The sequence below is a fragment of the Lolium perenne genome, chromosome 6 (assembly GCF_019359855.2).
Source record: "Lolium perenne isolate Kyuss_39 chromosome 6, Kyuss_2.0, whole genome shotgun sequence".
NCBI lineage: Eukaryota > Viridiplantae > Streptophyta > Magnoliopsida > Poales > Poaceae > Lolium > Lolium perenne.
The window spans coordinates 60,571,886-60,586,218 of NC_067249.2; positions in this window are offsets into that span (position 1 = coordinate 60,571,886).

The window sequence follows — 14,333 nt, forward strand, 5'->3', positions numbered from 1 at the left end:
TATAAGTTTCAGCAGTTGCTTTCAACTTCAACATGTTTATCTCATGGATAATTGTCAACACAAAGTAATATAACAAGTGCAATAGGTAAACATGTAAGAATCAATGCACACAGTTTACACAAGTGTTTGCTTCTAAGATAAAAAGAATAGGTAAACTGACTCAACAATAAAGTAGAAGATAGGCCCTTCACAGAGGGAAGCATGGATTACTATTTTTGTGCTAGAGCTTTTCATTTTGAAAACATAGAAACAATTTTGTCAACGGTAGTAATAAATCATATGTGTTATGTATAAGACATCCTATAAGTTGCAAGCCTCATGCATAGTATACTAATAGTGCTCGCACCTTGTCCTAATTAGCTTGGATTAACACGGATTATCATTGCATAACATATGTTTCAACCAAGTGTCACAAAGGGGTACCTCTATGCTGCCTGTACAAGGGTCTAAGGAGAAGGTTCGCATTGGATTTCTCGCTTTTGATCATTCTCAACTTAGACACCCATACCGGGACAACATAGACAACAGATAATGGACTCCTCTTTTAATGCTTAAGCATTCAACAACAGGTAATATTCTCATAAGAGATTGAGGTTTTGTGTCCAAACTGAAACTTCCACCATGGTTCATGGCTTTAGTTAGCGGCCCAATGTTCTTATCTAACAATATGCATACTCAAACCATTTGATCATGAAAATCGCTCTTACTTCAGACAAGACGAACATGCATAGCAACTCACATGATATTCAACAAAGGTAAAAGTTGATGGCGTCCCCAGAAACATGGTTACCGCTCAACAAGCAACTTATTAAGAAATAAGATACATAAGTACATATTCTTCACCACAATAGTTTTTAAGGCTATTTTCCCATGAGCTATGTATTGTAAAGGCAAAGAATGGAATTTTAAAGGTAGCACTCAAGTAATGTACTTTGGAATGGCAGAGAAATACCATGTGGTAGGAAGGTATGGTGGACACAAATGGCATAGTTTTTGGCTCAAGGATTTGGATGCACGAGAAGAATCCCTCTCAATACAAGGCTAGGCTAGCAAGGTTGTTTGAAGCAAACTCAAGTATAAAATGGTACAGCAAGACTCACATATGAACATATTGTAAGCATTATAAGACTTTACATCGTCTCCTTGTTGTTCAAACACCTCAACTAGAAAATATCTAGACTTAGAGAGACCAATCATGCAAACCAAATTTTAACAAGCTCTATGTAGTTATTCATTAATAGGTGCAAAGTATATGATGCAAGAGCTTAAACATGATCTATATGAGCACAACAATTGCCAAGTATCAAATTATTCAAGACATTATACCATTTACCACATGCGGCATTTTCTGTTTCCAACCATATATCAATGAACGAAGTAGTTCAACCTTCGCAATGAACATTAAGAATAAAGCTAAGAACACATGTGTTCATCTGCAACAGCGGAGCGTTGGAGGGATTCGTTGCATAGAAAACAAAAAATTTCCTACCGCGAGAACGCAATCCAAGCCAAGATGCAATCTAGAAGACAGGAGCAACGAGGAGATCATCGAGACTAACCCTTGAAGATTTCCAAAGCCTACAAGATGAGGCTCTTGTTGCTGTGGTAGATGATCACTTGCCGCTTGAAAAAGCGCGTAGAAGATCTTGATCACGGCGCCACGATCGGGCAACACCTCCGTACTCGGTCACACGTTCGGTGTTGATGAAGACGACGTCCTTCTCCCCGTTCCAGCGGGCAGCGGAAGTAGTAGCTCCTCCTTGAATCCGGCAGCACGACGGCGTGGTGGCGGTGGCGATGGAGAACTCCGGCGGAGCTTCGCTAAGCGTTTGCGGGAGAGGTGGAGGAGAGGGGGCGGCTAGGGTTTGGGAGAGGGGGAGGTGGCCGGCCACTATGAGGGGTGCGGCCACAATGGCTTTGGTGTGGCCGGCCCCCTCCCCTTGCTCCTCATTATATAGGTGGAACACCCAAGAGTTGGTCTACAAGTCTTCGAATAAGACCCCAAACCAAAACCTTCCATATGACATGAAACCTACCCAAGGTGGGATTCCCACTTGAGGTGGGATTCCCACCTTTCCTTGGGAGGGGGTGGCCGGCCACCTTAGGTGGAGTCCACCTGGGACTCCACCCCCTAGGGTTGGCCGGCCATGGTGGTGGAGTCCCTCCGGGACTCCGCCTTCCAAAGTGATTTCTTCCGGACTTTTCTAGAACCTTCTAGAACCTTCCATAAATGCACCGGATCATTTTCAAACTTATAAAATGACTTCCTATATATGAATCTTATTCTCCGGACCATTCCGGAACTCCTCGTGATGTCCGGGATCCCATCCGGGACTTCGAACAATACTTCGAACTCCATTCCATATTCAAATTCTACTATTACAACATCAAACCTTAAGTGTGTCACCCTACGGTTCGTGAACTATGTAGACATGGTTGAGATCTCTCTCCGACCAATAACCAATAGCGGGATCTGGAGATCCATAATGGCTCCCACATATTCAACGATGACTTAGTGATCGAATGAACCATTCACATACGATACCAATTCCTTTTGTCACGCGATATTTTACTTGTCCGAGGTTTGATCATCGGTATCATTCTATACCTTGTTCAACCTCGTCTCCTGACAAGTACTCTTTACTCGTACCGTGGTATGTGGTATCTTATGAACTTATTCATATGCTTGCAAGACATTAGACGACATTCCACCGAGAGGGCCCAGAGTATATCTATCCGTCATCGGGATGGACAAATCCCACTGTTGATCCATATGCCTCAACTCATACTTTCTGGATACTTAATCCCACCATTATAACCACCCATTTACGTAGTGGCGTTTGATGTAATCAAAGTACCTTTCCGGTATAAGTGATTTACATGATCTCATGGTCATAAGGACTAGGTAACTATGTATCGAAAGCTTATAGCAAATAACTTAATGACGTGATCTTATGCTACGCTTAATTGGGTGTGTCCATTACATCATTCATACAATGATATAACCTTGTTATTAATAATATCCAATGTTCATGATTATCAAACTAATCATCTATTAATCAACAAGCTAGTTAAGAGGCTTACTAGGGACTCATTGTTGTTTACATAACACACATGTATCAATGTTTCGGTTAATACAATTATAGCATGGTATATAAACATTTATCATAAACATAAAGATATATAATAACCACTTTTATTATTGCCTCTTGGGCATATCTCCAACAGTCTCCCACTTGCACTAGAGTCAATAATCTAGATTACATTGTAAGGTACCTAACACCCATGGCATTCTGGTGTTGGTCATGCTTTGCCCTAGGGAGAGCTTTAGTCAACGGATCTGCTACATTCAGATCAGTGTGTACTTTGCAAATCTTTACTTCTTCATCTTCGATGTACTCGCGAATCGAATGATAACGCAGCTTGATATGCTTCAGTCTCTTGTGTGACCTTGGTTCTTGTGCATTGGCGATGGCACCCATGTTGTCACAGTAGATGACTAATGGGTCCAATGCACTAGGAACCACACCGAGCTCTACAATGAACCTCTTCATCCATACCGCTTCTGATGAAGCCTACGAAGCCGCTTATGTACTCCGATTCTGTTGATGACTTCGCCACCGTGCACCTTTCGAGCTTGCCCACCATCGCAGCACCATTCAATATAAACACGTACCCAGACTGTGACTTAGAGTCATCAGGATCAGTGTTCCAACTTGCATCGGTGTAACTTGTTACAACGAGCTCTTGGTCACCTCCATAACAAAGAAACATATCCTTAGTTCTTTTCAAGTACTTCAGGATATTCTTGACCGCTGTCCTGTGTTCCATTCCTGGATCACTTTGATATCTGCTAGTCAAACTAACAGCATGTGCTATATCCGGTCTAGTACATAGCATGGCATACATGATAGAGCCTCTCGCCGAGGCATAGGGGATCTGACTCATCCTTTCTCTTTCTTCTGCCGTAGCCGGACCTTGAGTCTTACTCAAGACCTTGCCTGGTAACATAGGTAAGAATCCTTTCTTACTTTCGTCCATTCTAAACTTCTTTAGAATCTTGTCCAGGTATGTACTTTGTGATAGCCCTATTAGACGTCTTGATCTGTCTCTATAAATCTTGATGCCTAATATATACGATGATTCACCAAGGTCTTTCATTGAAAAACTATTATTCAAATAACCCTTTACACTGCTTAATAGTTCTATATCATTCCCAATCAATAATATGTCATCTACATATAATATCAGGAATGCTACAGAGCTCCCACTCACTTTCTTGTAAATACAGGCCTCTCCATGACACTGTATAAACCCGAAGTCTTTGATCACCTTATCAAAGCGCCGGTTCCAACTTCTTGATGCTTGCTTCAGTCCATAAATTGAACGCTGAAGTTTGCATACTTTGTCAGCATTTTTAGGATCAACAAAACCTTTGGGTTGTACCATATACAACTCTTCCTCAATATCTCCATTAAGGAACGCCGTTTTGACATCCATCTGCCAAATCTCATAATCGAAAAATGCAGCTATTGCTAACAAAATCCTCACAGATTTTAGCTTCGCTACAGGTGAGAAAGTCTCATCGTAGTCAACACCTTGAATTTGTCGGAAACCCTTTGCGACAAGTCGAGCTTTATAGACAGTAATATTACCATCAGCATCTGTTTTTCTCTTGAAGATCCATTTATTCTCGACAGCCTTGCGGCTATCAGGTAAGTCTACCAAAGTCCACACTTTGTTATCATACATGGATCCCATTTCGGATTTCATGGCTTCTTGCCATTTGTTGGAATCTGGGCTCATCATCGCTTCTTCATACGTCGCAGGGTCTTCATCATTGTTGTCCACAATCATGACATTTAGACAATGATCATACCAATCAGGAGTGGCACGTTCCCTTGTCGATCTGCGAGGTTCAGTAGCTATCTCGTTTGAAGTTTCATGATCATCATCATTAGCTTCCTCTGTTGACGGTGTAGGCGGCACAGGAACATCTTCCGGTACTGCGCTACTCTGATCAATGAGTGAAGATTCATCAATCTCATCGAGTTCTACTTTTCTTCCAGTCACTTCTTTAGTGAGAAATTCTTTCTCAAGAAAGGTTCCGTTCTTAGCAACAAAGATCTTGCCTTCGGATATGTGATAGAAAGTATACCCTATAGTTTCCTTAGGGTATCCTATGAAGACGCATTTCTCCGCTTTGGGTTCTAGCTTGTCCGGTTGTAACTTTTTTTACATAGGCTTCGCAACCCCAAACTTTTAGGAACGACAGCTTAGGTTTCTTATTAAACCATAATTCATATGGTGTCGTTTCAACGGATTTTGATGGTGCTCTATTTAAAGTGAATGCGGCTGTCTCTAATGCATAACTCCAAAATGATAACGGCAAATCAGTAAGAGACATCATAGAACGAACCATATCTAAGAGAGTTCGATTACGACGTTCGGACACACCGTTTCGTTGAGGTGTTCCGGCGGTGTCAATTGTGAAAGTATTCCGCATTTCTTTAAATGCATGCCAAACTCATAACTCAGATATTCACCTCTGCAATCAGATCGTAGAAATTTAATCTTCTTGTTACGTTGATTTTCTACTTCACTTTGGAATTCCTTAAACTTCTCAAAAGTTTCGGATTTATGTTTCATGAAATAGATATACCCATATCTACTCAGATCATCTGTGAAGGTTAGAACATAACGATAACCACCGCGCGATGCTACACTCATTGGTCCGCACACATCGGTATGTATGATTTCCAATAAGTCAGTAGCTCGCTCCATAATACCAGAGAATGGAGTCTTTGTCATTTTTTCCCATTAGACATGCTTCGCATCTATCAAGTGACTCAAAGTCAAGTGATTCAAGTAATCCATCGGTATGGAGTTTCTTCATGCGTTTCACTCCAATATGACCAAGACGACAGTGCCACATATAAGTAGAATTATCATTTAATTTAATTCGCTTAGCATCAATGTTATGTATATGTGTATCACTACTATCGAGATCTAATAGAAATAGCCATTCTTTTCAGGTGCTCGACCATAAAAGATATTATTCATAAAAATAGAACAACCATTATTCTCAGACTTGAATGAATAACCGTCTTGCATTAAACAAGATCTAGATATAATGTTCATGCTCAACGCGGGTACAAAATAACAATTATTGAGGCTTAAAACTAATCCCGAAGGTAGATGTAGAGGAAGTGTGCCGACAGCGATCACATCGACTTTGGATCCATTTCCAACGCGCATCGTCACTTCATCCTTTAGTAGTCTTCGTTTATTCTTTAGTTCCTGTTTCGAGTTACAAATATGAGCAACCGAACCAGTATCAAATACCCAGGTACTAGTGCGAGAACCAGTAAGATAAACATCTATAACATGTATATCAGATATACCTTCTTTCTTCTTCTTGACAAGGCCGCTCTTCAGATCCGCCAAATACTTGGAGCAATTACGCTTCCAGTGTCCCTTCTCCTTGCAGTAATAACACTCAGCATCAGGCTTAGGGCCAGTCTTAGGTTTCACAGGAGGCGTGGTAGCTTTCTTGCCACCCTTCTTGAATTTTCCCTTAGACTTGCCCTGTTTCTTGAAACTGGTGGTCTTGTTGACGATCAACACTTGGTGCTCTTTCTTGATCTCAATCTCAGGAGATTTCAGCATGGAGAAGAGTTCAGGTAACTCTTTGTTCATGTTCTGCATATTGTAGTTCATCACAAAGTTCTTGTAACTAGGTGGCAGTGATTGAAGGACACGATTAATCCCCAGTCGGTTAGGAATCACTATTCCCAAATCACTGAGTTTCTTCGCATGCCCGGTCATGGCGAGCATGTGCTCACTAACGGAGCTGCCTTCTTCCATCATGCAACTGAAGAAGTGTTTCGATGCTTCATAGCATTCCACGGCCGCATGAGTTTCAAAGATAGTTTTCAACTCATTGATTAACTCATGTGGATCGTGGTGCTCAAAACGTTTTTGAAGATCGGCTTCCAGACTGCACAGGATGGCACACTGAACTTGAGAGTATCGAGTTTTTCGAGTCGCGTAAACATTCTTTACTTCATCGGTTTCAGTTTCTGCAGGAGGGTCACCTAGCGGTGCATCAAGCACATATTGCAGATTTCCGCCATTGAGGAAGATCCTCACATGACGGAACCAGTCGGTGAAGTTGCTACCGTTGCTCTTAAGCTTTTCTTTCTCTAGGAACTGGTTAAAATTGATTGGGGACGCCATATCTACAACATATATTTGCAATAGTTTAGACTAATGTTTATGACAAATTGAGTTCAAATTTTAATTCAACATAATTAAAAACTAGGTGAACTCCCACTCAAAACAATATCCCTCGCATTGTCTTAGTGATCACACGAACCAAATCCACCACACCAAGTCCGATCATCACGAGACAAGATGTAATTTCAATGGCGAACACTAAAAGTGTTCATCATATCAATCATATGATTCATGCTCTACCTTTCGGTATCACGTGTTCCGAGACCATGTCTGTACATGCTAGGCTCGTCAAGGCCACCTTAGTATCCGCATGTGCAAAACTGGCTTGCACCCGTTGTATGCACTTGTTGAGTCTATCACACCTGATCATCACGAGATGCTTCGAAACGACAAGTCTTGGCAACGGTGCTACTAAGGATGAACACTTTATTATCTTGATATTTTAGTGAGAGGGATCATCTTATAATGCTACCGTCGTGATCTAAGCAAAATAAGATGCATAAAGGATTAACATCACATGCAGTTCATATGTGATATGATATGGCCCTTTTGTCTTTGCGCCTTTGATCTTCATCTCCAAAGCACGGACATGATCTCCATCATCAACGGGCATGATCTCCATCATCGTCGGCATAGCGTCAAGGTCAATGGCGCTGTCTTCATGATTGTTCTCCCATGTAGCAACTATTACAACTTCTTTGAAATACTACTCAACATGAAATTTAAAGACAACCATAAGGCTCCTGCCGGTTGCCACAATACAATAATGATCATCTCAAACATAGTCATCATCACATTATGGCCATATCACATCACCAAACCCTGCAAAAACAAGTTAGACGTTCTCTAATTTGGTTTGCATATTTTACGTGGTTTAGGGTTTTCGAGTGAGATCCAATCTACCTACGAACATGAACCACAACGGTGATACTAGTGTTGTCAATAGAAGAGTAAATTGAATCTTCACTATAGTAGGAGAGACAGACACCCGCAAAGCCACTTATGCAATACAAGTTGCATGTCGAGCGTGGAGCAAATCTCATGAACGCGGTCATGTAAAGTTAGCCCGAGCCGCTTCATCCCACTATGCCACAAAGATGCAAAGTACTCAAACTAAAGACAACAAAAGCATCAACGCCCACAAAACCATTGTGTTCTACTCGTGCAACCATCTATGCATAGACACGGCTCTGATACCACTGGAGGGATTCGTTGCATAGAAAACAAAAATTTTCCTACCGCGAGAACGCAATCCAAGCCAAGATGCAATCTAGAAGACATGAGCAACGAGGAGATCATCGAGACTCACCCTTGAAGATTTCCAAAGCCTACAAGATGAGGCTCTTGTTGCTGCGGTAGACGATCACTTGCCGCTTGCAAAAGCACGTAGAAGATCTTGATCACGGCGCCACGATCGGGCAGCACCTCCGTACTCGGTCACACGTTCGGTGTTGATGAAGACGACGTCCTTCTCCCCGTTCCAGCGGGCAGCGGAAGTAGTAGCTCCTCCTTGAATCCGGCAGCACGACGGTGTGGTGGCGGTGGCGATGGAGAACTCCGGCGGAGCTTCGCTAAGCGTTTGCGGGAGAGGTGGAGGAGAGGGGGGCGGCTAGAGTTTGGGAGAGGGGGAGGTGGCCGGCCACTATGAGGGGTGCGGCCACAATGGCTTTGGTGTGGCCGGCCCCCTCCCCTTGGTCCTCATTATATAGGTGGAACACCCAAGAGTTGGTCTACAAGTCTTCGAATAAGACCCCAAACCAAAACCTTCCATATGACATGAAACCTACCCAAGGTGGGATTCCCACTTGAGGTGGGATTCCCACCTTTCCTTGGGAGGGGGTGGCCGGCCACCTTAGGTGGAGTCCACCTGGGACTCCACCCCCTAGGGTTGGCCGGCCATGGTGGTGGAGTCCCTCCGGGACTCCGCCTTCCAAAGTGATTTCTTCCGGACTTTTCTAGAACCTTCTAGAACCTTCCATAAATGCACCGGATCATTTTCAAACTTATAAAATGACTTCCTATATATGAATCTTATTCTCCGGACCATTCCGGAACTCCTCGTGATGTCCGGGATCCCATCCGGGACTTCGAAAAATACTTCGAACTCCATTCCATATTCAAGTTCTACTATTACAACATCAAACCTTAAGTGTGTCACCCTACGGTTCGTGAACTATGTAGACATGGTTGAGATCTCTCTCCGACCAATAACCAATAGCGGGATCTGGAGATCTATAATGGCTCCCACATATTCAACGATGACTTAGTGATTGAATGAACCATTCACATACGATACCAATTCCTTTTGTCACGCGATATTTTACTTGTCCGAGGTTTGATCATCGGTATCATTCTATACCTTGTTCAACCTCGTCTCCTGACAAGTACTGTTTACTCGTACCGTGGTATGTGGTCTCTTATGAACTTATTCATATGCTTGCAAGACATTAGACGACATTCCACCGAGAGGGCCCAGAGTATATCTATCCGTCATCGGGATGGAAAAATCCCACTGTTGATCCATATGCCTCAACTCATACTTTCTGGATACTTAATCCCACCTTTATAACCACCCATTTACGCAGTGGTGTTTGATGTAATCAAAGTACCTTTCCGGTATAAGTGATTTACATGATCTCATGGTCATAAGGACTAGGTAACTATGTATCGAAAGCTTATAGCAAATAACTTAATGACGTGATCTTATGCTACGCTTAATTGGGTGTGTCCATTACATCATTCATACAATGATATAACCTTGTTATTAATAACATCCAATGTTCATGATTATCAAACTAATCATCTATTAATCAACAAGCTAGTTAAGAGGCTTACTAGGGACTCATTGTTGTTTACATAACACACATGTATCAATGTTTCGGTTAATACAATTATAGCATGGTATATAAACATTTATCATAAACATAAAGATATATAATAACCACTTTTATTATTGCCTCTTGGGCATATCTCCAACAGTCTCCCACTTGCACTAGAGTCAATAATCTAGATTACATTGTAAGGTACCTAACACCCATGGCATTCTGGTGTTGGTCATGCTTTGCCCTAGGGAGAGCTTTAGTCAACGGATCTGCTACATTCAGATCAGTGTGTACTTTGCAAATCTTTACTTCTCCATCTTCGATGTACTCGCGAATCGAATGATAACGCAGCTTGATATGCTTCAGTCTCTTGTGTGACCTTGGTTCTTGTGCATTGGCGATGGCACCCATGTTGTCACAGTAGATGACTAATGGGTCCAATGCACTAGGAACCACACCGAGCTCTACAATGAACCTCTTCATCCATACCGCTTCTGATGAAGCCTCTGAAGCCGCTATGTACTCCGATTCTATTGATGACTTCGCCACCATGCACTGCTTTGAGCTTGCCCAGCTTACTGCAGCACCATTCAATATAAACACGTACCCAGACTGTGACTTAGAGTCATCCGGATCAGTGTTCCAACTTGCATCGGTGGGTAACTTGTTACAACGAGCTCTTGGTCACCTCCATAACAAAGAAACATATCCTTAGTTCTTTTCAAGTACTTCAGGATATTCTTGACCGCTGTCCAGTGTTCCATTCCTGGATCACTTTGATATCTGCTAGTCAAACTAACAGCATGTGCTATATCCGGTCTAGTACATAGCATGGCATACATGATAGAGCCTACTGCCGAGGCATAGGGGATCTGACTCATCCTTTCTCTTTCTTCTGCCGTAGCCGGACCTTGAGTCTTACTCAAGACCTTGCCTGGTAACATAGGTAAGAATCCTTTCTTACTTTCGTCCATTCTAAACTTCTTTAGAATCTTGTCCAGGTATGTACTTTGTGATAGCCCTATTAGACGTCTTGATCTATCTCTATAAATCTTGATGCCTAATATATACGATGCTTCACCAAGGTATTTCATTGAAAAACTATTATTCAAATAACCCTTTACACTGCTTAATAGTTCTATATCATTCCCAATCAATAATATGTCATCTACATATAATATCAGGAATGCTACAGAGCTCCCACTCACTTTCTTGTAAATACAGGCCTCTCCATGACACTGTATAAACCCGAAGTCTTTGATCACCTTATCAAAGCGTCGGTTCCAACTTCTTGATGCTTGCTTCAGTCCATAAATTGAACGCTGAAGTTTGCATACTTTGTCAGCATTTTTAGGATCAACAAAACCTTTGGGTTGTACCATATACAACTCTTCCTCAATATCTCCATTAAGGAACGCCGTTTTGACATCCATCTGCCAAATCTCATAATCGAAAAATGCAGCTATTGCTAACAAAATCCTCACAGATTTTAGCTTCGCTACAGGTGAGAAAGTCTCATCGTAGTCAACACCTTGAATTTGTCGGAAACCCTTTGCGACAAGTCGAGCTTTATAGACAGTAATATTACCATCAGCATCTGTTTTTCTCTTGAAGATCCATTTATTCTCGACAGCCTTGCGGCTATCAGGTAAGTCTACCAAAGTCCACACTTTGTTATCATACATGGATCCCATTTCGGATTTCATGGCTTCTTGCCATTTGTTGGAATCTGGGCTCATCATCGCTTCTTCATACGTCGCAGTGGTCTTCATCATTGTTGTCCACAATCATGACATTTAGACAAGGATCATACCAATCGGGGAGTGGCACGTTCCCTTGTCGATCTGCGAGGTTCGATAGCTATCTCGTTTGAAGTTTCATGATCATCATCATTAGCTTCCTCTCGTTGACGGTGTAGGCGGCACATGAACATCTTCGATCGCGCTACTCTGATCAATGAGTGAAGATTCATCAATCTCATCGAGTTCTACTTTTCTTCCAGTCACTTCTTTAGTGAGAAATTCTTTCTCAAGAAAGGTTTCGTTCTTAGCAACAAAGATCTTGCCTTCGGATATGTGATAGAAAGTATACCCTATAGTTTCCTTAAGGTATCCTATGAAGACGCATTTCTCTGCTTTGGGTTCTAGCTTGTCCGGTTGTAACTTTTTTACATAGGCTTCGCAACCCCAAACTTTTAGGAACGACAGCTTAGGTTTCTTATTAAACCATAATTCATACGGTGTCGTTTCAACGGATTTTGATGGTGCTCTATTTAAAGTGAATAAATTTGTCTCTAATGCATAACTCCAAAATAATAACGGCAAATCAGTAAGAGACATCATAGAACGAACCATATCTAAGAGAGTTCGATTACGACGTTCGGACACACCGTTTCGTTGAGGTGTTCCGGCGGTGTCAATTGTGAAAGTATTCCGCATTTCTTTAAATGCATGCCAAACTCATAACTCAGATATTCACCTCCGCGATCAGATCGTAGAAATTTAATCTTCTTGTTACGTTGATTTTCTACTTCACTTTGGAATTCCTTAAACTTCTCAAAAGTTTCGGATTTATGTTTCATGAAATAGATATACCCATATCTACTCAGATCATCTGTGAAGGTTAGAACATAACGATAACCATCACAGCGATGCTACACTCATTGGTCCGCACACATCGGTATGTATGATTTCCAATAAGTCAGTAGCTCGCTCCATAATACCAGAGAATGGAGTCTTAGTCATTTTTCCCATTAGACATGCTTCGCATCTATCAAGTGACTCAAAGTCAAGTGATTCAAGTAATCCATCGGTATGGAGTTTCTTCATGCGTTTCACTCCAATATGACCAAGATGACAGTGCCACATATAAGTAGAATTATCATTCAATTTAATTCGCTTAGCATCAATGTTATGTATATGTGTATCACTACTATCGAGATCTAATAGAAATAAGCCATTCTTTTCAGGTGCTCGACCATAAAAGATATTATTCATAAAAATAGAACAACCATTATTCTCAGACTTGAATGAATAACCGTCTTGCATTAAACAAGATCCAGATATAATGTTCATGCTCAACGCGGGTACAAAATAACAATTATTGAGGTTTAAAACTAATCCCGAAGGTAGATGTAGAGGAAGTGTGCCGACAGCGATCACATCGACTTTGGATCCATTTCCAACGCGCATCGTCACTTCATCCTTTAGTAGTCTTCGTTTATTCTTTAGTTCCTGTTTCGAGTTACAAATATGAGCAACCGAACCAGTATCAAATACCTGTACTAGTGCGAGAACCGTAAGATAAACATCTATAACATGTAAATAAGATATACCTTCAATCTTCTTCTTGACAAGGCTGCTATTCATATCCGACAAATACTTGGAGCAATTACGCTTCCAGTGTCCCTTCTCCTTGCGGTAATAACACTCGGCATCGGGCTTAGGGCCAGTCTTAGGTTTCACAGGAGGCGTGGCAGCTTTCTTGCCACCCTTCTTGAATTTTCCCTTAGACTTGCCCTGTTTCTTGAAACTGGTGGTCTTGTTGACCATCAACACTTGGTGCTCTTTCTTGATCTCAATCTCAGCAGATTTCAGCATGGAGAAGAGTTCAGGTAACTCTTTGTTCATGTTCTGCATATTGTAGTTCATCACAAAGTTCTTGTAACTAGGTGGCAGTGATTGAAGGACACGATTAATCCCCAGTCGGTTAGGAATCACTATTCCCAAATCACTGAGTTTCTTCGCATGCCCGGTCATGGCGAGCATGTGCTCACTAACGGAGCTGCCTTCTTCCATCATGCAACTGAAGAAGTGTATCGATGCTTCATAGCATTCCACGGCCGCATGAGTTTCAAAGATAGTTTTCAACTCATTGATTAACTCATGTGGATCGTGGTGCTCAAAACATTTTTGAAGATCGGCTTCCAGACTGCACAGGATGGCACACTGAACTTGAGAGTATCGAGTTTTCCGAGTCACGTAAACATTCTTTACTTCATCGGTTTCAGTTTCTGCAGGAGGGTCACCTAGCGGTGCATCAAGCACATATTGCAGATTTCCGCCATTGAGGAAGATCCTCACATGACGGAACCAGTCAGTGAAGTTGCTACCGTTGCTCTTAAGCTTTTCTTTCTCTAGGAACTGGTTAAAATTGATTGGGGACGCCATATCTACAACATATATTTGCAATAGTTTAGACTAATGTTTATGACAAATTGAGTTCAAATTTTAATTCAACATAATTAAAAACTAGGTGAACTCCCACTCAAAA